Source organism: Pantherophis guttatus, chromosome 2 (assembly GCF_059756535.1).
Source record: "Pantherophis guttatus breed Tessera chromosome 2, ASM5975653v1, whole genome shotgun sequence".
NCBI classification, from domain to species: domain Eukaryota; kingdom Metazoa; phylum Chordata; class Lepidosauria; order Squamata; family Colubridae; genus Pantherophis; species Pantherophis guttatus.
In genome coordinates this window covers 101,907,230-101,929,874 of record NC_142064.1, presented here as the reverse complement: position 1 = coordinate 101,929,874, position 22,645 = coordinate 101,907,230, and the positions used below count along the sequence as shown (strand labels likewise).

Genomic DNA, 22,645 nt, shown 5'->3' with positions numbered 1-22,645 from the left:
GCCCCCCCAGGCGGGAAAACCCACACCATGGCGACCGGGGAGAACGATGCGGCAGTTGCAAAGGTGACCACCCCAGGGCAACCTGCAGATGGAGGGACGCGACCTGCCGCCGATGCCTGAAGAGGGGGCACATCGCCGAAGCCTGCAGAGCAGCAGATCCAGCCCCGGAACCACCCAGACCACGACTCCGCGAGAATCGCAAAGATAACCAGAGGACATCCAAACGGTCCTCGAACCAGTCCCGGCGCGGGGAGGAGGAATATTCCCGCAACAGAACGGTGCACCAGACCACCATCGCTCACACAAGCGACGAGGCGACCACCAAGTTCCACGTGACGCTGCTGGCAGAAGGGTCACCGTGCAAAATGGAGGTAGACTCCGGATCCGCCTACTCCATCATGGACTGGCAGCACCTGCAGCAGCTGAAGCCATCCTGCAAGAAGACCCAGCTGAAAACCCCGAAGTTGAGGCTTGTGGACTTCAACGGAAACCCCATTGGAATCCTGGGCAGAACCACCATCCACATCAAATACAAGGACTTTAACGGAGAGCTGCCCATCACCATTGTGGAGAACAGCCGACCGAACCTGTTAGGAGTAGAGTGGTTTAAGCCGCTGGGGCTTTCCATTGAGGGCATCCACGAAATCCATAGGGACGAACTCGACACCATCCTCGAAGAGTTCAAAGAAGTCTTCGATGGTAAACTGGGGAAATTTGTGGGGAGGCCAATCTCCTTTAATCTGGACAAGGGAATCACCCCAATCAGGCTTAAGCCCCGCCGAGTTCCGTTTGCCCTGCGGCCGAAAGTAGATGAACAGCTGGATAAGCTGATCGCCCAGGGCATTCTGGAACCGATCGATCATGCCTCATGGGAGACCCCCATTGTGACCCCACTGAAGCATGATGGGTCTGTGCGCATCTGCGCCGACTACCGTTGTACCATCAACAAGGCGTTGGCACAGAGCGCATACCCAGTCCCAGTCGTGCAACATCTGTTGCATTCCCTGGGAACGGGCTCAATTTTCGCGAAACTGGACCTGGCCCAGGCTTACCAGCAACTGCCAGTGGATGAAAAAACGGCGGAGGCACAAACAATTGTCACGCACAGGGGGGCATTCAAATGTAACCGCCTCCAATTTGGAGTCAGCGCTGCCCCAGGCATTTTCCAATCCATGATGGAACGCCTTCTCCAAGGCGTTCCAGGGGTGGTGCCTTACTTCGACGATGTGCTTATCTCCGGGGACTCAAGAGCTCAACTCCTTGAAAGGCTCAGGCTTGTCCTGCAGCGGTTCAAGGCCAAGGGCTTGAGGGTCAGGCGGGACAAGTGCATCATAGGAGTACAGGAAGTCGAGTTCCTGGGCTATCTCATTGATAGCACTGGCATCCACCCCACCAAATCAAAAGTGGAAGCAATCCATGAAGCTCCAAGCCCAAAAAACAAAACGGAGCTTCAGGCTTTCCTTGGGTTGCTCAACTTCTACGCCATTTTCTTAAAACAGAGAGCCACAGTTGCTGAGCCATTCCACCGCCTGCTGGGGAAATCGGCTTCCTGGAAGTGGGGCCAGGAAGAGGAAGCAGCATTCCGGGCCATCAAAGGACTATTGACGTCCAAGAGCGTCCTCATCCAATACAGCGAGACGCTCCCCATCAAGCTGACCTGTGATGCGTCGCCTTACGGGGTGGGGGCAGTTCTCAGCCACGAACTGCCCAACGGCTCGGAAGCCCCGATCGCTTACTTCTTGAAGACCATGTCTGGCGCAGAACGGAACTACAGTCAGCTGGACAAAGAAGCCCTGGCCATCGTGGCAGGAGTGAAGCGCTTCCACGAATACCTCTATGGAAGACGCTTCACCATAGTCACTGACCACAAGCCACTCCTGGGACTCCTCGCAGGCGACCAACCCACCCCGACCTTCATGTCCCCGCGGATGACGAGATGGGCCATCTTCCTAGCCGGCTACTCCTATAGGCTCGTGCACCAGCCAGGCACAGCCATAGGAAATGCCGACGCGCTCAGCAGATGCCCATCGAAGAATCCAGTCGAAGACCCAGCCCCCACGCTCCACCTATTCCACATAGACGACGACGCCAGCTGTCCAGTCTCATCCGCAGATGTGGCCGTCCACACCCAAAAGGACCCCACACTCCGCCAAGTGAAGTCCTGGATCCTCAGAGGGTGGCCATCGGAAAAGACGGAAGAGAGGTTCAGCCCGTTCGCCAGGAAGCAGAAGGAGCTGTCCACCATAAAGGGCTGTCTTCTATGGGGAGACAGGGTGCTGATTCCAAGCACTCTGCAACGGCGGACATTAGAGACTTTGCACAAAGGGCATCCGGGCATCGTCCGCATGAAGGCCCTGGCACGGAGTTACGTCTGGTGGCCCTCCCTGGACAGAGACATTGAACAATGGGTCTCCAGATGTGACCCGTGCCAAGAAGTTCGCCCAGCACCACCGCAATCCGAAGTCGCGAAGTGGGAGACCCCCAGCACCCCCTGGTCGAGGATCCACATCGACTTCGCGGGTCCGATGCAAGGGCGACACCTCCTCATCGTGGTAGATGCCTTCTCCAAGTGGCTCGAGGTGGTACCCATGGCATCTACCACAACAGAAGCGACGATCCGAGCCCTGCGCCGCCTTTTCGCCACACATGGACTACCGGACGTGCTGGTCTCCGACAACGGCCCCCAGCTCACATCCCTGGCCATGGAGTCCTTCCTGGCAGGACTGGGCATCCGCCACACCCTGTCCGCCCCGTATAGGCCGGCCGGAAACGGACAAGCTGAACGCATGGTGAGGCTCACCAAAGAGGCACTCACCAAGATGGGCCCGGGAGACTGGCAGGAACGGATAGACAACTTCCTCCTCACCCAGCACATCACGCCGCATGCCACCACCCACAAGAGCCCGGCCGAACTGCTGATGGGCAGAAGGTTGAGGTCACCCTTGGACCGGCTGCACCCCCAATACAGCCCGGAAGTGACCGCAACCGCCAGCCGCCCGCTTCGCGCCTTCAGCAACGGAGATTCAGTTTTCGCGCTGAATTTCAACGGCTCTCCTAAGTGGCTGAAGGGGAAGATTGCCAGCACAACCGGCCCCAAATCCTACACCGTCGAGTTGGAAGATGGACAGGTCTGCAGAGGTCACATCGACCAACTCCGGAAAAGGTGGGGGGGAACACACAAAAACCAGCCTGACGAGGGAGGCCTACAACACCCAGACAAGGTAGGCCTCCAACACCCCGGCGAGGTAGACCTACCACACCCAGACGAGGTAGGCCTACAACACCCCGGCGAGGTAGGCCTACGACACCCCGACGAGGTAGGCCTACCACACCCCTGCGAGGCAGAGCAACGCCATCCCGACGAGGTCGGCCCAGCACACTACCAGGTACTGTCACGTCGGCAGTCCAGCGAGGTAGACCGGGGCCAGCCGCACGGGGGATGCCAACACCAACCCAGCCAGGTGGGCACCCGGCACAACAGGGCCAGGGACCACCAACCCAGCCCGCAAGTAGACCGGGACCTGCCCGGAGGAGGAGCAGCGCACCCCACCAATGATGGCAGCCTACGCCAGCCCGGCCAGGGAGACCGCAGTTCCAGGCGAGTAGACCGGGACCCAGCCAAGACGGGCACCCCTCTACCCATGGGCGAGGGTGGCACACGACTCCCCGGCGAGGGGGACCCCCGCCTATCTCAGGAGACAGCCAGGAAACAACAACCCGACCCGGATGACCCCAGGCACCAACCGGCGGTAGACCAGGGACTAGGGGGAAGGGAAAGCCGACAACAACCCGGCCAGGGAGACCTGCACCACCCCGGCAGGGGAGACCTCCGCCGCCCCGCAGAGGTAGGCCCGCAACAACACCCTGACCAGGTCGACCACCGCCAACCAGACCGGGTAGACCAACGCCAGCCCAACCGAGTAGACCGACGCCACCCCTGCGAGGTCGAACAGCACAATGCAAGCCAACACAACCCGCAGCCGGCGGACCGAACCCGAGGGCACTGAGCGGAACCACCACCCAGACGGCAGCAAGCCGGACCGCAACCGAACCGCAGCGCCCGGGAGACCAGGGAGGAGCAAGCGACAGACTTACCAAGGCTCAGACGCTCTTCCCGGGTCGGAACCGAGCAACCGAGATGAGGTGATAGATCCACAGGCCAGGAGGAAGACCACCAGAACCAGCCATCCAAGGTCTGCGGTCCGGCCGGAGGCGCTGAGGGTGACCCCGCTCACTCGACAGCCGAACCAAGCCCGGTTCCGGGGAAGGAACCAGGAGACGAAAGAACCCCGTCCGTCCAGGCCGGAGATGGAGAACAAGTGAGACTGCGCAGGTCAGCTAGGGTGCTGAGGTGTCCTACGTACCTGCGCGACTACGTGACTTTTGTTGACGAAGTTTGACAGTTCCCGGACTAAGGGGGGAGGAGTGTTATGTCCTTATAAGGACATCCGCCCTGATTGGCTGCTAGCCATCGGGCGGGAAATTTGAATCCCTGTCAAGGGGCGGTGCGTCTGCCGGGAGCGAATATAAGGAGAGCTCCGGCAGCGCGCCAGCAGTCTTGTCTTGTTACTTTTGTAGCCAATAAAGTTATTAAATGTATCGAGCTGGTCACATCTTCATTTCCTGCGCCTGATCTAACACTCTTTGTCATAGAGATTGGAAGGAGATCACTTGCTGCAGCCTTTGTTCCCAGATGTACAAATAAAGCACATATGTATTCTTTATCTTTGACATTCTCTGGGCAGGATGTGGCTAGCTAGGTGCTGGGCTTTGCCCATCCCTATAATGCACTTCATGTAAATAAAACTCATTTCTGTTGTAATGACATCAGCTTCACTAATCATTGCTCAGGTCAGATTCTCACTTCCAGGAATGTTTACAAGCATACATAGATTTACATGAACTGTAAACAGAAAACTTGTTGACTTGATTTTCCTCCTCATTAGTTTGAAAATTAGTAATTTACAAAATCCTTCTCCCAGTTATAATGCATATAGCTGCTCTTTTGTCTTATTTGCTCCTAATTGTGTAATTAGGAATAAAAAGGAAGAATGACAATAATGAAATTGCCCTGTTAAATAACCAATGAACATGGGTGTGATCAGTGGCGGGTTCCACTTACCTTCACAACCGGTTCGCAATCGTGACGCATGCGTGCAGCGCTTCTGTGCATGCGCAGATTGTCTGTGATGACGTCCAGGTGGGTAGGTGGAGCCTGCCGCTGCCACTGCTACCGGTTCACGCGAACCGGTAGAAACCCATCACTGATAAAAATAGAGAGGGTGGAAAGAGACAAGGAGAGAAAAAAGGGGGGAATAGAAAAAATATAAAAAACTTAAATGATTACACTGGGATTAACAGTGGAAAATAAGAAAGAGGAAAAGGGGATGGAGAGTAACTGGAAATACAGGGCAAAATAGAAGAGTTCAGGATTTTAAAATGGACAAAAAAAGGGGGGGAGAAGAAAATAAAAAAATGGGAGAAAGGGAGAAAGAAATAATTCATGGAAAGGGGAAAGAGAAATACTGTATGTTGTATACATTTAGAACTAAAAATGAATTGAAGTAAGATTTATAGATATAAATGAATTTTAGAAAACTCAATAGCTGAGTTTGTAATACTTGGAATGTCTTTAATTGTAATAATGAAACTAACTAAAACATTTGAAATTAAGCTGAAAATTAATTCTGTTTAAATTATGTACAAAGAAATGGATAATTACTCTGAATTATAAATGAATTGAAATAAGATTCATAAATACAAATAAGTTTAATATATGAGATTGTAATATTTGGAATGTTTTTAATTGTAACTATGGAATTTAACCAAAATATTGGAAAGTATATTGTATTATGAAAATTAATTAGGTTTAAGTTTAATATATGAGATTGTAACATTTGGAATATTTTTAACTAGGGAATTCAGCTAAAGCATTGGAAATTATAATGTATTGTGTAAAGTAATTTGGTTTATTACATATATATTTGAAAAAGCAATGGAAAAGAAATGAATGATTGATTGTAATGTTATATATTTAAGTGACTTTTAGTAAAATATTGGATTGTAATATTTGGATAAGTTGACAAAGAAAAATATTTGTGATTGGAATAAGGGAATTTAGGGAAATACTGGAAATTATATTATGTTGCGAAAAGGATGCAATGGGGAAATATTTGAATAGGATGATTTAGAGTTAAGGTTAACTATTGGAAAAATTATTGATTTCAAATTTAAGGGTTTTAACTTGGAGAAAATAAGGGAAAAATTAAATTTGATTAAGATTAGAGATTAGGGTGAATGGTAATATTGGTTATTAGAAGAAAAGGAAAAGAAAATAAAGAGATTAGAGAGAAAGATTATTATGGCAAAAAATGAAATATATAAATTGTGTTGGAGATAACTAAAAATTGTATAAATTTGTGACTTGGCCAAAACTCTGTTCAGAAAAAATGCATTGTTTGTTTGTGTAAAAACTAAAAAAACTTTTACAAAAAAAACCAACAACCCATCACTGGGTGTGATAAAGGCCATTGATTCATCCTAGGGAAGAAGGATAACAAAACCCACTTGGGCTGCTTGAGAATTTACAGAAAGAAGCAGAAACATAAATTGATTTCACTAGCTATTTTCATTACAGAAGATTTGGCAGGCAGAAAAAGAAAAAAAAAAGCAAAAACAACAAGCAAAACACAGAAAAGGTTATGCATGTAAATTCCTCTATGACATAGAATGAAAATGCAAGCTAAGGAATAGACAGCCCCAAAATGTCTTTCATTTTGCCAATGATGACCCTTCCCACTATGCTTACGGGGCATGTTTTTTATCTGAAGCTAATTGAGATCTGATCTGAATTAACTGCAGATTAAAAAAATGGTCTAATTCTTTTCTGGATATTCTGAAGTAACGAAAGGATAGGAAAAAGGGTAAAAAAGAACATGGGAGATCATAAAACATTATTATAACTTGTGCGGAGTCCATGTGAGATATTGTTCAATTGTCCTTACTTCATTCATGTAATTTTATAAGGCTATCTAAATAATGCTGCTTCCTGTTTGCAACCGTGTTTGAGTTGCTCAACACATCTTTCTGACTCCTTTCCTTCCACATTCCTTAAACAACAAAAGATGAATACCAGAACATCTTTTGATGCTCCATTCTTCAAGTAGAAGAACATGTGGTCTGAAATCCACAAGAATACCTTTATACTGTACTTCTACAAAGTTCACTGCTCCCTATGAATATCTGTGTCCTCTTACCCCTGAGAATCCAATCCTTTTCAAATAGACATAAAATAAGCAGCAGGAGACTGGAGATTTGGTAGTAATGACTTTCAGTATTAAAGCAAATGATTATCATTGGCCATCAAGCATGGCTAGACATCTCCCCATAGCAAAAATAGCAATTAAAAAAGTGGTAAGGGATGGATAGAGCAACATACTTCCAGTTAGGGATGGAGACAGACTGCTTCATGGCAGGCATTCTGCTACAGATAGTTGTCAATTTACAACCAGAATTGAGCCCAAAATTTTCATTTCTAACCAAGACAGTTGTTAAGTGAGCTGTGCCCCATTTTACAACCTTTTTCCCCACAGTTGTTAAATGAATAATTTTAGTTGTTCAGTGGTTGTTAAGCAAATCTGGCTTTCCACATTGACTTTGCTTGCCAGAAGCCAGCTGGGAACTTTACAAAAGGTAATTACATGATCCTGGGACAGTGCAACAGTCATCAATTCATGCCAGTTGTCAAGTGCCTGAATTCTGATCACATGACCATAGGGATGCTGCAACGGTCATAAGCATGAAAAGCAGTCATTGTAACTTCGAATAGTCACTAAATGAATGATTGTAAATCAAGGACTTACAATCCTGTAGTGGACTAAAAAGGAGATCTGGGATTGCCCTAGAGTTCCAATCTGGAGTTCATTTCTTAATTTGCCTTTGAATCAAAGTATCTTCATTCACAAACTGACAGTCTGGACTCCAGATCTGAACTGGGAAGTTTATGAACGCTGAAGTGTTTGTGAAATTATTTCTTAATTATTTGTGTTTCAGAGCATTCAGGATCTCTGGATATTGTATGTATGAAGGACAAGAGAATTCCAAAAGATAGGGCTAATATATCAGGGCTGCAAAACTCCAGACAACCAGTGGAGAATGATAAAGTGATGCAGAAAACCCTTAATGCTTTGCTGGCATCCAGTACAATTCTGATTTTTTCCCCAGCCCTGATAAGGTAACTCTATTGGAGATATCCAACCTCTTATGGCTTGTATTAAGTGGCACAGTTCATAGTCCAATCAAATAGTTCAATATGCTCCTGTAAATGAAGATATCTCGTTGAATTTCAATGATTTTGTTTTCTTCTTTAGAAGAATAAGGAGGGGCTTTGTGGTTTCTCACCCACATTTTGTTGGTTGCTTTCTATGAGATCCAGCCATAGGTTAACACAGAGGAAATCCACCAAATCCTATACACTGCTGAGATTTCATCTCTCTCTGACGCCCACTCTTTCCTTGTAGCTTGTAACCCACTCTGGAGTTGGGGGCATAGCTTTGATTTATAGGTGAGGTGTCAAATAGACATGTACTGTGGGGAAGACAGTGAATACCGCAAGTCTGAACTGATATGCAACATGAAGTATATATTTGATTCTTTTTTCTTACTCTAGCTCCTAGTTTTAACGTGAGACAGGGTAAAATGGGCTAAAGCAATAGATTTTGGGGAGTCAATAAGTTTAAAAGAAAATTAATCTTGGAAATTAACAGGAATTACATGAGTCAGGCACATAAGTAATATATATATATATATATATATGTATGTATGTGTATATATATATATATATATATATATATATATATATATAATTGAAAGAATTTATAAAATTATAAAATTAAATTAAATTAATTTATTATAAATTATAAATTAGATCTTAGGTAATCTGTCATTATGATTACTAATTTATTTTTAAATAACTCTTCGTAATCAACAAGCCCAGAGTGGTTATTTTAAAAAAAAAATTTTTTTTAGAAAAAGTATTTATTTTTCCCATTTCTATCTGCCAGAATCTAACAATTCCAGATAGTTATAATAATAAAAACATAAAAGAAACACAATTTAAAAACCATCAAATATAGACATCATTTTAATCAACAAATAAAGCCATAATACAGTAATCTTAGCTTCTTCTAATATAGTAATTTTAGAATAAGGCAATCCCTTATTCTACATGCATCCAGAGTTCATCACCTCTTTATCCAGACACCCTTCAAGTTTTCTAAAATCTGTTAAGATCCCTTGAGGAGCACTCGGAGGCTCCAACTGGCGCAGAGTGCGGCCGCGCGGGTGGTGACGGGAGCGACGTGGCGCTCCCATGTAACGCCTCTCCTGTGCGAGCTGCACTGGCTCCCGGTAGTCTTCCGAGTGCGCTTCAAGGTTTTGGTTATCACCTTTAGAGCGCTCCATGGCTTAGGACCTGGTTATTTACGGGACCGCCTGCTACCACCAATAGCCTCCCACCGACCAGTACGCTCCCATAGAGAGGGACTCCTCCAGGTGCCGTCGGCCAAACAATGTCGACTGGCGGCCCCCAGGGGGAGAGCCTTCTCTGTGGGGGCACCTACTATCTGGAATGAGCTCCCCCCGGAGATACGGAGGATCCCGGATCTGCGTACCTTCCGTCGCACGCTCAAGACATTCTTATTTCATCAAGCTGGCCTGACCTAAGTTTTTTCCCCTTTTTAAATGGAAATTTTAAATTTGGCTTTAAATTATTGGGGTTTTAAATTCAGCCAAATTATTTAATTCGTTTTATTCTATTTTAAATTTTGTATTTATATGTTTTATTCTATGGCTGTTCACCGCCCTGAGTCCTTCGGGAGTAGGGTGGTATACAAATTCAATTTAAAAAAAAAAAAGCTTTGTCACCATTATTTTGGAGGGAAGTCAGAAGACTATCTGTATCTTGGAATGCAGCCAATAGAAAGATATGGATCAAGAATGGGAACAGCAAATCTCACGTGATCTAGTTTTCTACCAAGCCAAAACAATGTATAAGCTCTTTAACTTGGCAGGTGGGGAACAATCTCTAACCCAACCAAATTTCATTGATTACTCTTAGCCTCAAAACTGATGAAAAATCAAGAAAAATAAAAAGAATCAGTTTCCTTTCTCTTGACTCATCCAGGTAGCTATGGCTGTTTCTGTTCTGCTAAGTCTTGCACTAAACTCAGAAGAGGTGATTAGTTGGCCTTTCATTCCTGCCAGAAAGATTGAAGGCTTGAACATTTACTAAATTAGGCTTTTCAAGTTCTCCCTCTCCCCATATCTATGATTCATTCGGGTTGAGCAGGTGGCATTTGGATAATGTTTGCAGTACTGGGGATAATATTTCTTCCTAGAACTAATAACCTGGTTACAAATGATCTTTTGTACAAGGTCTACAAAAGTAAGAAAGACTTACATTTCTTGATGATAAATCACCTGATGGTCAAGCGAAATTATTCCAGAGGAAGCTCCGAAGAGAATATAATCAACAGGATTTGTTTGGGTCAGTTCCAGATGACCAACTCTGGGATCTTAAACGCTTCTTGAATTCCAGAATAAAAATGTGCTAAGGAAGGCTGCTTTTTCGACTAATGCTGCTTCAAACTATGCTTTTCATTGTATAGCATGGTGGAGAAATTACTTTATATAGGTAAGATTTTCTCCACCATTTTTAATTCCGTGTCACAAGAGGCGTCACCTGGTATTAAAAGCGTACCCATATTCACAAAATATGTTTAATAACTTCAACTGTGAGCCCAACATGTCATTTGAAACAGAAATCCAGGCATTTCCTAGTTAAGAGGGAGTTCATTTTTCTGAGTAACTCTCTTTGGATATTCTTTCTCATTTGGTCCTATCCTAGAGTTAAACGGTGTAGCCAGAAATGGAATTCACACAACACAATTGATATCTAAGTCATTATACAGCAGCTTTAATTTTACATATTATGATCTATGACTTAGCACAGTGATGGTTAACCTTCTTGGTGCCAAGTGCCTAAAGCATATGTGTGTGTGTGAACACACGCGTGCATGGCCAAATCCCCAAAATACAATGCGAGCGCCCCCATACACATGCGGCCCCCCATGCATGTGCCCCGCCCCTTCCCGTGCCCCATTTTGGCTTCCAGGTTGATGTAGGAGGCTTTCCAAGCCCAAAACAGGTGTGAAGGGGCCTTGCACAGCCCCCCCATGCCCCATTTTGGGCCTGGAAAGCCTCCTGCACCAACCTGGAAGCCAAAATGGGGCACAGGGGTACCATGTGAGGGCCTCCCCATGCATCCTCCCCCCACGCATACGCGGCAGAGACCCAAAGACCAGCACATTGGAGCTGGGCTGGGGCGACAGCTGGCATGCCCACAAAGAGGGCTCTGTATGCCACCTGTGGCACCCATTATCCCATGCTCCATTTCTAGATGTATGAGTTGTTTCTTTTTAAAGCTAAGTGTTCCGTTTGAATTGTAATCCACCTTCTCTAAATTCAAGCCAGACCCTTCAAAAAATCACAAAATTCCTGACATAATGGGGGGTGTGATTGGGAGAAGAAAGGGGAGTCAGCCTACTTTAGGCTGACTAACATGGACCATGGCACACTAGCTGGAGCCCAATTAGGCTTGCCAGGTATCCACTATTTGAGCGGACAGTCCGCTTTTTTCACATTATGTTCACTATTTTTTTTCACAAAATAGTGGACATTTTTTTTATTCAAAAGCTTTATGATGAAATGGTACATAATCTAAAGCTGTACAGTCTAAGAGAATAAGGATAGGAGAATCGCGTTTTGTCTTTTTTTTCATAAGTTAGAATGAGACAAAAAATACAATGAGCAGTTTTTTGGAATGAAAGTTTTAGTTGCCTTACGTAAAAAACATTTGCCTGAGAATGCCGTGCAAAAGTTCAAGAAAGAAGCCATCAATGTGTATCAAAGAGCCATTGCATACCTAGAAAAGTGGTATAATTTCACCGATTCAGTTTATGAGACGCTAAGTTGTTTCAATCTAATTGTTCGCAATAATCCTCCAACTTTAGAAGAAATGACGAACATCTGGTTATTATCACCATAGCGAGAAGAACTTCCACCCGACACTCTCTTCGATGAAATTTCTGCCTTAGAAGAAGTTTATGTTCATCTGCAGGGCGATTCATCCCTTGATAAGTGCATGTAGTTTTTCAAGAAAGAGCCAGCTCCGAGTTTACTGAAACTGTTCCAGTATTGTGCATCAATTCCGGTATCAAATGCAAACGTTGAACGAATTTTCAGCGTAATGGGAAATTTGTGGACTGACAAACGTAACCGACTGCTTGCACTATCAGTTCGAAGTGAACTTTGTATATTTTTAAATATTTCTCAACGTTGTACTGAAATTAAAGAATTATTCCTTAAACACAAAGAATTGATCAAAGCTGCGCAGTCAAATAAAAAATACACACGACAGCAAAGCAAAATGTAATTTAATATTTTACATATTATTATATTTGATGTTTTGAATTTTAAGTAAAGTTTTGAAGTGATTATTTTAATATGTGTTAAAATGTTTGTAAGAAAATATATAATTTAATTGTAAATTTTTTTTTTATTTTTTTACTACTTAACACCCCCCACACACGCTTGTCCGCTATTTTTTGGAAGCAGACCTGGCAACCCTAAGCCCAACACATGTCTTTCTGTTGCTTCATAGTGATTATTATTGCCACTCCACACAAAATACTCTCCTTCCCCATCCAATTAAGTGTTAAAGCCATGTAAATGAAGGCCAGAAGGTCTGGCTTCCTTCGGGTTACCAAATATACAGCAAAACATGTCCTCCTTTTTGTTCTCATGTCCCCTATCTGGTAGGCATAGCCTTAAAATCAAATATTGTCTGACTTTAGTATCTTGCTTTTTGTTAATTGGAGACTGTTTTCACAATAGTAATCAAAAATAGAACTTTTGTCTATTGTAAATAGTCTGCTTCTTTGTTTTCCTTATCTGTCAACACTCAACACCTAGATTTTTGTTGTTTATTTCCTGATTCCAGAAATCCATTTCAATCCAGCCCATTCAAATCTAGCATCACTGGAATCTGTAGACATCATGACTTTCATGTCATACATTTCTATAGTGAAAGCTGGAAAGTGTGTACAATAGTCACTAGCCTATGTTCTTGAAAATAAAGATTATTGGAAGAATATTGCAACTTAAAAAAACAGTTTTTCTGATGTTGGAAAAAGTAATTACATATACATATAAGCCTAAGTACATGTAATTCAATGTAATTCTTGTCATGGATGATAAGAAAGTTAAACAGTGTCTTCTCTCTCTCCCCCCACCCCATTTGTTTTTCTTTCTAATTCTCCATGTCCTCCTTTCCCTATCCAGTTATGTGGTAAGTCTAGTTTCCATATCTCTACTAGATTTTACTTTGAATAACTAGAGGTTTATCCTGTAAAGCATGGGTGTCAAACTCGATTGTGTCACGTGATGTATCATAATGTATTGTGATATTTTTTGCCTTTGCAGAACCAGGGTGGGTGTGGTCTGCACATGACAAATCTGGCCCACGGGCCACCAGTTTGACACCCCTGCTGTAAAGCTACTTCAAGATGGCCCTAATAATAATTCATGTAGCTGTAATTCAGAGTAGTTCAAGAAAAGCCAAACTGCCCAATCAGCACACTTCTGCCATTGTAACCAGCTTCAAAGGCCAAATACTCTCCAGTTGCAGCTGGAACACCTGACATCTGTGGCAGTTTGCTGACTGAGTCTCAGCTGGCATCAAGGGACTTGTGTGTGGCCTAGAAATAGAATGTAAAGCTTTGCAAATGAGTTTCAGATGATTGACTCTGCTGGGACAAGATCTGCAGTGAAAAAGACACAGTTAGAACAACTCTTGAGGGATCAGATAGAAGTCAGGTATAATATACGAAGATGGGGAGTGTGAATGGCTGGTTGTACAAATCTGTTGTACCCAGTAGCAATTCATAAAACACAACAGTTCAAACCTGATCCAGCCAAGTCTGAGAATAGTGTCTGGTTTATTTAGTAACTCAGTTTAGACAGTTATTTTCCTGACTGAGGATCCGATAGGTAGCATTGCAATCAAAACAAGAAAGTTGCTGATGTTAAGGGCAGGATTAAGCTCCATTCCAGCTTGGCAAAGAGACTAGATACAATAGGTCTGTGATGGCGAACTTATGGCACGCGTGCCACAGGTGGCACGCGTAGCCATATCAGTGGGCATGCCAGTTCAGCTCTGGCGTGCATGTGCACGCCGGCCAGCTGATTTTCGGGCCATCTGGGCCCACCAGAAGTAGGGAAACAGGCTGTTTCCTGCCTCCGGAGGGCCTGGGGTGGGGTGGGGAAGGCCCATTTTTCTTTCTTACCTGGCTCCAGATCCTATTGAATAGGTCTTGTGGAGAATGGGAACCTATACTAATTTATCTCTGGCTTAAGTGTAACACAGTTTTGCCACTGCAATTAAGATTGTTAAAATGTTGAAGGGAACTTATGTCTCATTCTTCCTCCTCGCTTGAGCTTCAAGACCTGTAAGGAAAATACTGGCCACAGTGCTGAGGACTTTGCAAGTCCCTTTCAATACTCCAGAAGGAGCAAAACCATTGACAATTTTTTTTGAAAAATTTTCTTCTTTCAGAACCTGGCAGTTGGTCTTTCTTTGAGAAATGAAAATAATGGCAATGGGGAAATGTCCTTAGACATGCCTGATTTAAAATAGAAAGATACTATACCTATACTAAACATATTTCCAAATATGTTTGCTAAGAGCTACTGTTTTCTTTTAATAATTCAATTTCTCCCTTCAATAATTATATAATTGCAGACCTGGCCTAAAGGCAAAGCCTAGTAGCCATCAAAATTATATTAGTCTTATATAAGCCAGAAAATGAGGACATTTTTTCACTTTTACCTCTCTGTACGGTGATCTCCCATAATATACAAAATATTGTTTGAAAGATGCCTAAGAAAAGACAATAGCTCAAAAGAAAGTCCACATTTCTGTAATCATTTGATATTAGCAGTATTGGAAAACTTAATTGGCTAAGATACTGAGCTTGTCGATCAGAAAGATTGGCAGTTCGGCAGTTCAAATCCCTAGTACAGGTCTCCTGCGTGAGCAGGGGGTTGGACTAGATGACCTCCAAAGGTCCCTTCCAACTCTGTTACTGTTACTTTTGGTCAAAGTGAGTTATAGTTAAAACAGCTATGAAACTGTGTGTATCTTCTAGTCCAACCCCTTGCTCAAGCAGAAGAACCTATACATTTCAGACAAATGATTATCCAATCTCTTCTTAAAAACCTCCGGTGATGGAGCACTCACACTTGGCCTTGAAGGCAAACCATTCCACTAATTAATTGTTCTTACCATCAGGGAATTTCTAATTTATACTAGGTTGCTTCTCTTCTTGATTAGTTTCCATCCATTGCTTCAGGTGCTTTGGCTGATTCCCTCTTCTTTGTGGCAGCCCCTTAAGTATTGGAAGACTCTATCTATGATGACACTCCTAGTCCTTTTTTTCATTAAACAAGACATACATACAGTAGAAGAGTCTCCTCCCCTCTTCATTCTATAAAAAAAGGAGAAAAGCAATTTCTCACTTTTTTTTCTTTTTGTCTGATGCATTAAAATGTGTCCCCAAATCCAATAGCCATCCAGGAGTGATGGATTCCTTTTATTTTATTCTAACTAGTAAGTCTGGTGAGGAGCAGATAATAAAAAAAAATCCTTCATTAATTCCAAGATTTGAAGGATTCTTTCAACCCAGAAAAGATTCTTGTATAGTACTGGGTACTTAACTGAGTAAATCCCTTTTTTTATCTTCCTTCCTCTCCTGCTGCAAAAGATATTAATCCAACTGCTACTGTACCCAGCTCAGCAGAAAAGGACAGGTATCCCTTTACAATAACCTCTATGTCTTCTCTGTGACTAATCCATGAATCTCTTCTCTATTACTGTATTCATATAAGATGTCTAACTGAATTAAGAGTGAAGGAAGCATTAATACGGTATGCAAAAAAAACCTAAGGCTGTTGTGTCAGAGAGAATCATCTCTTTCTTTGATTGACATAGAGAAAAATTTCTAGGAATTGCCCTATAAAACAAGGGATGCTGTAAGAATCCCACTGTCTTCTTAATATATGGTAGTAAAATAAAGGAAGGGGTAGATAGGGATGAAAGGGTAGGTAAGACAACCTCTAGTGTTTTGCCAGCATTTTAAAAAACAAAACAAAACAATAAACTGGACTTTTTTCAAAGATGGACACTTCCCATTGACCAGGGTAATATTCCAGAATATCATCTACCATTGATTCATTGATGTAAGAATTTTCCACCAGCAATAGCAGACTTGGTTAGTTTTGGTTGCAAACACACCTTCTGTCTTTTTAATGCTTTATTACAATCTGAATAGCTCTTACTTCCAATAAGTTCTCCTCAGCTAAAGTTGCTCTTAATTCTTTTCTAGTCTTCTTTTCCCCATCTTCTCTCCCAAAAGCTAGGCGGTAGTTAAGCAATTTGAACTTTACTTCTCTTCCCTTCCAAAAGTCGCATGACTTTCTGATGAAATAATTTGGTTGGCATTTTTTTTCTTCTTTCTTTAGAGCTACTATTTGGTAAGAAATTTGGCTTATTTAGTCACACTGTTCCACAAATCCAGATGTTTTCACTAACTATTGCATTGCTGTTGTTTACATACTGGTTGTATTTTATGTTTAATTTTTATTTCCTTGATCTATTAATAATAATAATACTCCCTGAAGAGAAAGTCATGAAGGAGCTTGACTCTGAACTGCATTCTAATTATTTTAATGGGGAAATTCTTTTATCTATATCACCTTACTAATACAATAATTTGTCAGATCCTTGCACCTGAGTGAAAAGCCACAGGCAGTCACACAGATGGGAAATAAAAATGTTGTAGCACTCTAACAAAAAAGGGTAACTCGAGAAAGGATCTGCAAAACTTCTAAAAAATGAGGTAGGATATGTTCTAGACCCATGATGTCAAACCTATGGCACGTGTGCCAGAGATGGCATGCAGTGCCCTCTCTGATGGCACATGAGCCGTCACTCTAGTTCAGTTCCGCTGCGCATGCGCACGTGCCTCCTGCCAGCCAGATGGTCTTCGGGTCTCTGCTGCGCATGTGCAGAGAGGCGCACACATAAGGGGGTGTGCATGCATGGAGGATGCAGGCAGGGCCCCGTGCTTCCATACACAGGGGGCCCATGTGCACATGCACGGGGGGCCCATGCAGAGAGCAAGGCATATGCGTCGGGGCCACATGGGCATTGCATTTTGGGGGTTTGGGTGCACAGATGCGCGTGCTTGCACGCGCTTTGGGCACTCGGTCTGGAAAAAGTTAGCCATCACTGCTCTAGACAATCATGGGATTGACTGCCAAAACAACGGAAAATTGACAACTTGCTGACATCTAAAGCCTCCGTAAGCACTCAAAGTGATTTAAATTTGCTATCATTGAGCAAGAGATATGGGGAGTTAGCCTTATTAGAGGAACAAGTTGAATTTAGATTCCAGGGAAAGGAAATAATCACAGTAACAACTATAGAACAGATAAATGAGCCTCAGAGCAACCAGAAGAACCTCCAAGGGAGCATAAACTAGCTACTGATTTTATAGCTTATTGTGCTTTATATTTATGAACAACTAGGTTGTCAGAAGGGTTATAAACAGATAAGGTTTATGACGGGTGAAATCTGAACCAGTTTGCTAACGGTTCACTGCCCACGCATGCGCACCGCGCACCAAAAGCATGCTTTGTGTGCATGCACAGTGCCAAAAGGAGGCTTGGGAAAATAAGTAGAACAGCAGGGGGGGGGGAATCAGCTGTGGCGCGCAGCTTTCTAGGAAAGCTAAACCGTGCGGTACAGGTGATTGTTGGATCGTAGATTTTTTTTAACTACCAGGTCAACTGAACTGGTAGCTTTTTTTTACCACCGACTCGCCCGAACCAGTAGTTTTTATCGCTACCAATTTGCCCAAACCGGAGTGAACCAGTAGCATTTCACCCCTGGTTTATGACAAAGTAGAGGAGATAACTTTTGGATTGGTTTATTCATAAGTATTCAAACAATGAGGATACAAAAAAACAAAAAAAAAAACAAAACAGGAATATTGAAGTTATCAAAACTGGTTTAGAAAAAGATGTGATGCAGAAAGTAAAATCTTGAGTGAAATCAGCAAGGAAAGACTGAATAAAAGAAAGAGAACAAAATCAACTCAAAAGTGAAATGAAGGCTCAGAGAACCTTATCAGTTCCATCAGCTCTATTAACTCAGCTCTCTAATAAGAACAGCTTTGGGATCAGACAGATTCTATGATTAAACTGATGGATCCTGCAAATTAGAAGGGTCAGCTTTAAAATAGGAAAACAGAGTCCACAGAAAGCAATTCTAAAATTAATTTTGTGAAACAATTGTGCAATGTTAAATTTACCCTGAACATTTGGGGATCAGAGAATAGTTACTATCTTATTATGATGGAAATAAATTACCATTGGATTTAAGACCAGTTTTCTTTCAATGCTTTTTCACATAGAAGACTTTTTGTGAGTCTTGTTTTCAAATAACAGCAATTACAGGCTTTCAGGATAGCTCTACTATCACTTCTTTCTTGCAAACAGAGAGAAGATACTCTTGTGAATCAGAAATAACAGTTGGCACAATGCAGAGGTTAAATCAGAGGGAAGAACAGAAATTTGCTCAATATCATGAAATCCATTTGTCTCTCTCAAGGTCATATTTAAGCAAACTCTCTCTGAGAAGGGAGGGCATAACTTTCAGAGCCTTGGTGAGGATAACTCCTTTGGTTGGCTTTTGATAAATGAATAAGAAAAATATCATCCTCAGTTTGATCTATACTTGTTTTGAATTTGTTAACATCTTTAAACAATTACTTGTAAGGACTTTTGTTTGTATTCTTTTGGAATAATCAGCCTTAAAACCCATTGCTCAAAATTACAAGTTCCTGTGCTATGTGTTCATCTTACTGTCAGTTTCCACTGTCCAGTCATGTCCAACTCTACGGGGTGGTACTCTTCTCCATTTCTTAGCTGAGAGAGTCAACATTGTCCAAAGACATTTCTGTGTTCATGTGGCCAGCACGACTATACTCAGAGGCACATGGAACTCTGTTACCTTCCCACTGAAGTGATATCTACTTATCTACTCACATTTGCATGCTTTCGAATTGCTAGGTTGGCAGGAGCTGGGACAAGTGACAGGAGCTCACCCGTTGGACGGCATCCAGGTTTCAAACCTGGGCTGTCCCTTTCCAGTTGACAAGCTCAGTGTCTAACCACTGAGCCATCGCAACTCACATGTAAATTATGTACTTGTTTATATGGAAATTAACAGACATAATGGATTGATCAATAGCCATGTATCCAAGCAGCTACCGTAGTAGTAAGCATTATTAGTAACGTTCATACTCTATTTTATATTGTTCATGTAAAACACATATTCTTCAATTTTCTTGCTGAGTAAACTAAATGATACTGATTTCAAAAGTGTAACTGTGAGGGATGGTGTTTATGCAGGGGGAGATGGTGTGATTGACTGCAGTGAAACAGCAGTTTCCCAGGAAAGAGAGAGCCTATCCCAAGGAGCAGACAAGAGGTAACATAGCAAGGGTGCAAGGAGCAGACAAGAGGTAACATAGCCCAGAGCTGGATAGGAGATAAAACAGCCACTCCTTAGAATCTCCCAGGATGTATCTGTTAAGGTAAGAGTAGTATTGGTTTAGTCTAGCAAGATTCTGATATTAGGTGTAAGCAAATAAAGAACTGAACTTTGACTGAATTGTTCAATGTTATTCTTGGGTTGGACTTGAGAGTAACTGAAGATGCTTGAGGAAACCTTGAGTATCTTATATCTGTTACCCATTACATGCTTGACAAAATAAATAAATAAATATCCTTTTTGGACAATAATATATTTAAGGCAATATTACTTCAAAAATCTTTTGTGGGATTTATACACAGACATAAAAATGCAATAGCTAGGGCTGGAATGCTGAAACATCAAGGATGGTAATCTGATCAAACTTGCAGGCTAAGGGTTAAAGTATTCCATGCAAAATATTTTCTAGCAACCTTGATGGACAGCCAATCACATCTATGCTTAGTCAATTATGGCCTTTCCAGATGACTAGACTTTCAATCTCTTAATAATCCTTCTGATTCTAATTTAGAATGTGCTCATGGTTGATTTGAACTATTTTGATTATTTGCAGCTGCAAGATATAGGATTATAGACATGTTTGCCTGCTTGTAAAGGAAGCAAGTAGAGGAAACAGATTGTCCTTCTGGTCAGTAGTTGAGCACAGAGAACTATAAGCCAATCAGTGCTTATTTGCGGGCCAATAGCTCAGTTACTCATGCTGGCCTCCCACTCATTGCTTCCTCCTCCTCGCAAGTACAAGAAAACACATTGCTAGCACACCCCCATTTCTGACTGTCACGAAGGCATATGAGCAATTCTGACTGTTTACATCTTATATGGTCATGCCACTCTGCTGCACTGCAGGATTTCAGGACCTAGAAAGTGGTGTAAGCGAAATCAACATCTCCTCTCCTGCAGGAACTCAGAACGGAGCTTCAAATCCAAGGAAGTTTGGTATAGCCATTTCTGACTTGGCAATCATTTTTTGAAAAACAGAAAGATCCACAGAAAGAAGGGACAGATGAAGAACTCACGCAGTTGCAGAGTGTGAGGCACAGAGTCTTTTGGATCACTTGCCAAATGTAATCATGCATCTCTAATTGGTTGGCCCCTTTGTCAATTTCTAAATTTCATACTCCTGGTAGGAGATTGTTCTGCATTGTTTTTTAAAGGTTTGTAGGTTTGATGTGCAGGGCCTCCAGCTGTGTGATGACCTTTTGGGGAAGCAGGAAAGATCAAGCTTCTTCAGAGGCTCTGTGATGGTAACGTACCATATTACCTGCAATTGTGAGATTTTTATTATGACATTGTTTGCAATTGGTAATCATTATTAATTTAAAATATTGTAGCAGAGTATTTGTATTTATTGTTTTGGTTATTATGGTGGCTTTTAATATTATACTGCAACTACTGTGGATGTTTTGTGGTTTTATATTTTTATTGTGTACAGTATAGATGTTGCTCTATAATTTCTCTTGATGTTCTTGATTTCCTGAAGGATTTGGAAGCATTTAAATTCAAAAGATGATGGCGGTGATGACGATGATATACTCAGCCATTTCTCCTAAAAGTGAAAAGATGAAATCAAAATACAATATAAGAAATGCTTTGATTTTGGTTTATATAACTTTAAACTGTTTAGGACTTTCAACATGCTAGTTGAAAACTTTTTATAGAACTGCAGGGATAGGGGAGGCAGAACTATTTTAAGTATTTAATCCACCACTGAAATGTTTGCCAGCCATGTAACCATGTGTCAGACACACTAAAACTGTCGTATCTGATAAAAATATGGTGTCCTTGGCAGCAACTAAATTATTCAAGTGTCATTCTTCCCAGAATTAACTCATTTCTTCTACATATGCATTTGTGTGGAACAGATAGAAGGCAAAGTGCCCTAAAATTTTTAACATTAAGATGGTTGCTTAGCAATATGGGTACAGTAACTAAAAGTATTGATGCAATCAGTGTGTGTGTATGTGTGTGTGTATGTGTGTGTGAAGAAGCAACTGGAATCACCTATATGATTGTGAACTGAACAGAATATGAGTATGGAACTGAATGGTGCAGGATATACTGCTGTAAAAGGCTTTGAATGCTTTTCATTTTCAGGACTAAAAGAAAACAGCTGTTGAACAAAGGCTTCCTAAAGAAGACACCTAAGAAACTGAACATCCTAAGACTTCTCTGCTTTCCAAACAAACTATGGGATTTCCCCCTCTCATCTTGACTATTGACCTATACTTTAATCAGTAGAATATTGTGCCAGCATTAAATTTGTTATTTCCCATTGCTGATCTTTATTGTGCTTCTATTTTTCTCTATTCTCCATCATTGCCAGTTGTCTGAATATGCCCGTTTCAACTCTTGAAATGGTGCAGGTTAATGCATGCACACTGCAGATGCCAAAGCAACTGGTTTTTTGCCCTCTTCAGCTTTCTTGCCCTCTTCCGTATATCCCCAGCTGGTGTGTGTGTGGGGGGGGGGAGGAATCACCAATCATGGCCCTGCAGCAGGTCTATGAGTCACAAGCAGCACCTTTATTTTCTTTCTTCTTCCTTTCCTTTCTTTATATCTACAACAAAAGCAGACTTTCATATTCCTCCATACTCCATTAAGGAAACAATGGGAAAGGGGTTGTTCCTGTAATTCCATTCTTACAATACTTTAACCTTGTGCTAAACTGGTAAGGGCTGCAGAGTTAAAACACAATAATGCTGGCTGAGCAACCTACCATTACTGTGTAACTCTAATAGACTGTCGTTTAAATTACCAGCTGCCAGTTGCTTCTACAATGCCATAGTAAAGGTTCCCCTCGCACATATGTGCTAGTCGTTCCCGACTCTAGGGGGCAGTGCTCATCTCCGTTTCAAAGCCAAAGAGCCAGCGCTGTCTGAAGACGTCTCCGTGGTCATGTGGCCGGCATGA

General features: G+C 42.5%; 2 long non-coding RNA genes across 2 annotated transcripts in view; both read left to right on the top strand.

Moving 5' to 3' along the window:
• The window catches only part of LOC148115227 (uncharacterized), a 57,525-nt gene extending 37,867 nt beyond the window's left edge, over positions 1-19,658 (top strand). Inside the window, exon 3 of the long non-coding RNA XR_015732337.1 lies at positions 19,594-19,658. This is a non-coding gene — a long non-coding RNA (uncharacterized LOC148115227). The remainder of the gene's footprint in view (positions 1-19,593) is intronic.
• A 129-nt stretch (positions 19,659-19,787) lies between these two features.
• LOC117661813 (uncharacterized) lies at positions 19,788-22,014 on the top strand. The gene is made up of 2 exons (XR_004590136.3): positions 19,788-20,979; positions 21,830-22,014. It is a non-coding gene; the product is annotated as an uncharacterized LOC117661813 (long non-coding RNA).
• Positions 22,015-22,645: the final 631 nt, after the last annotated feature.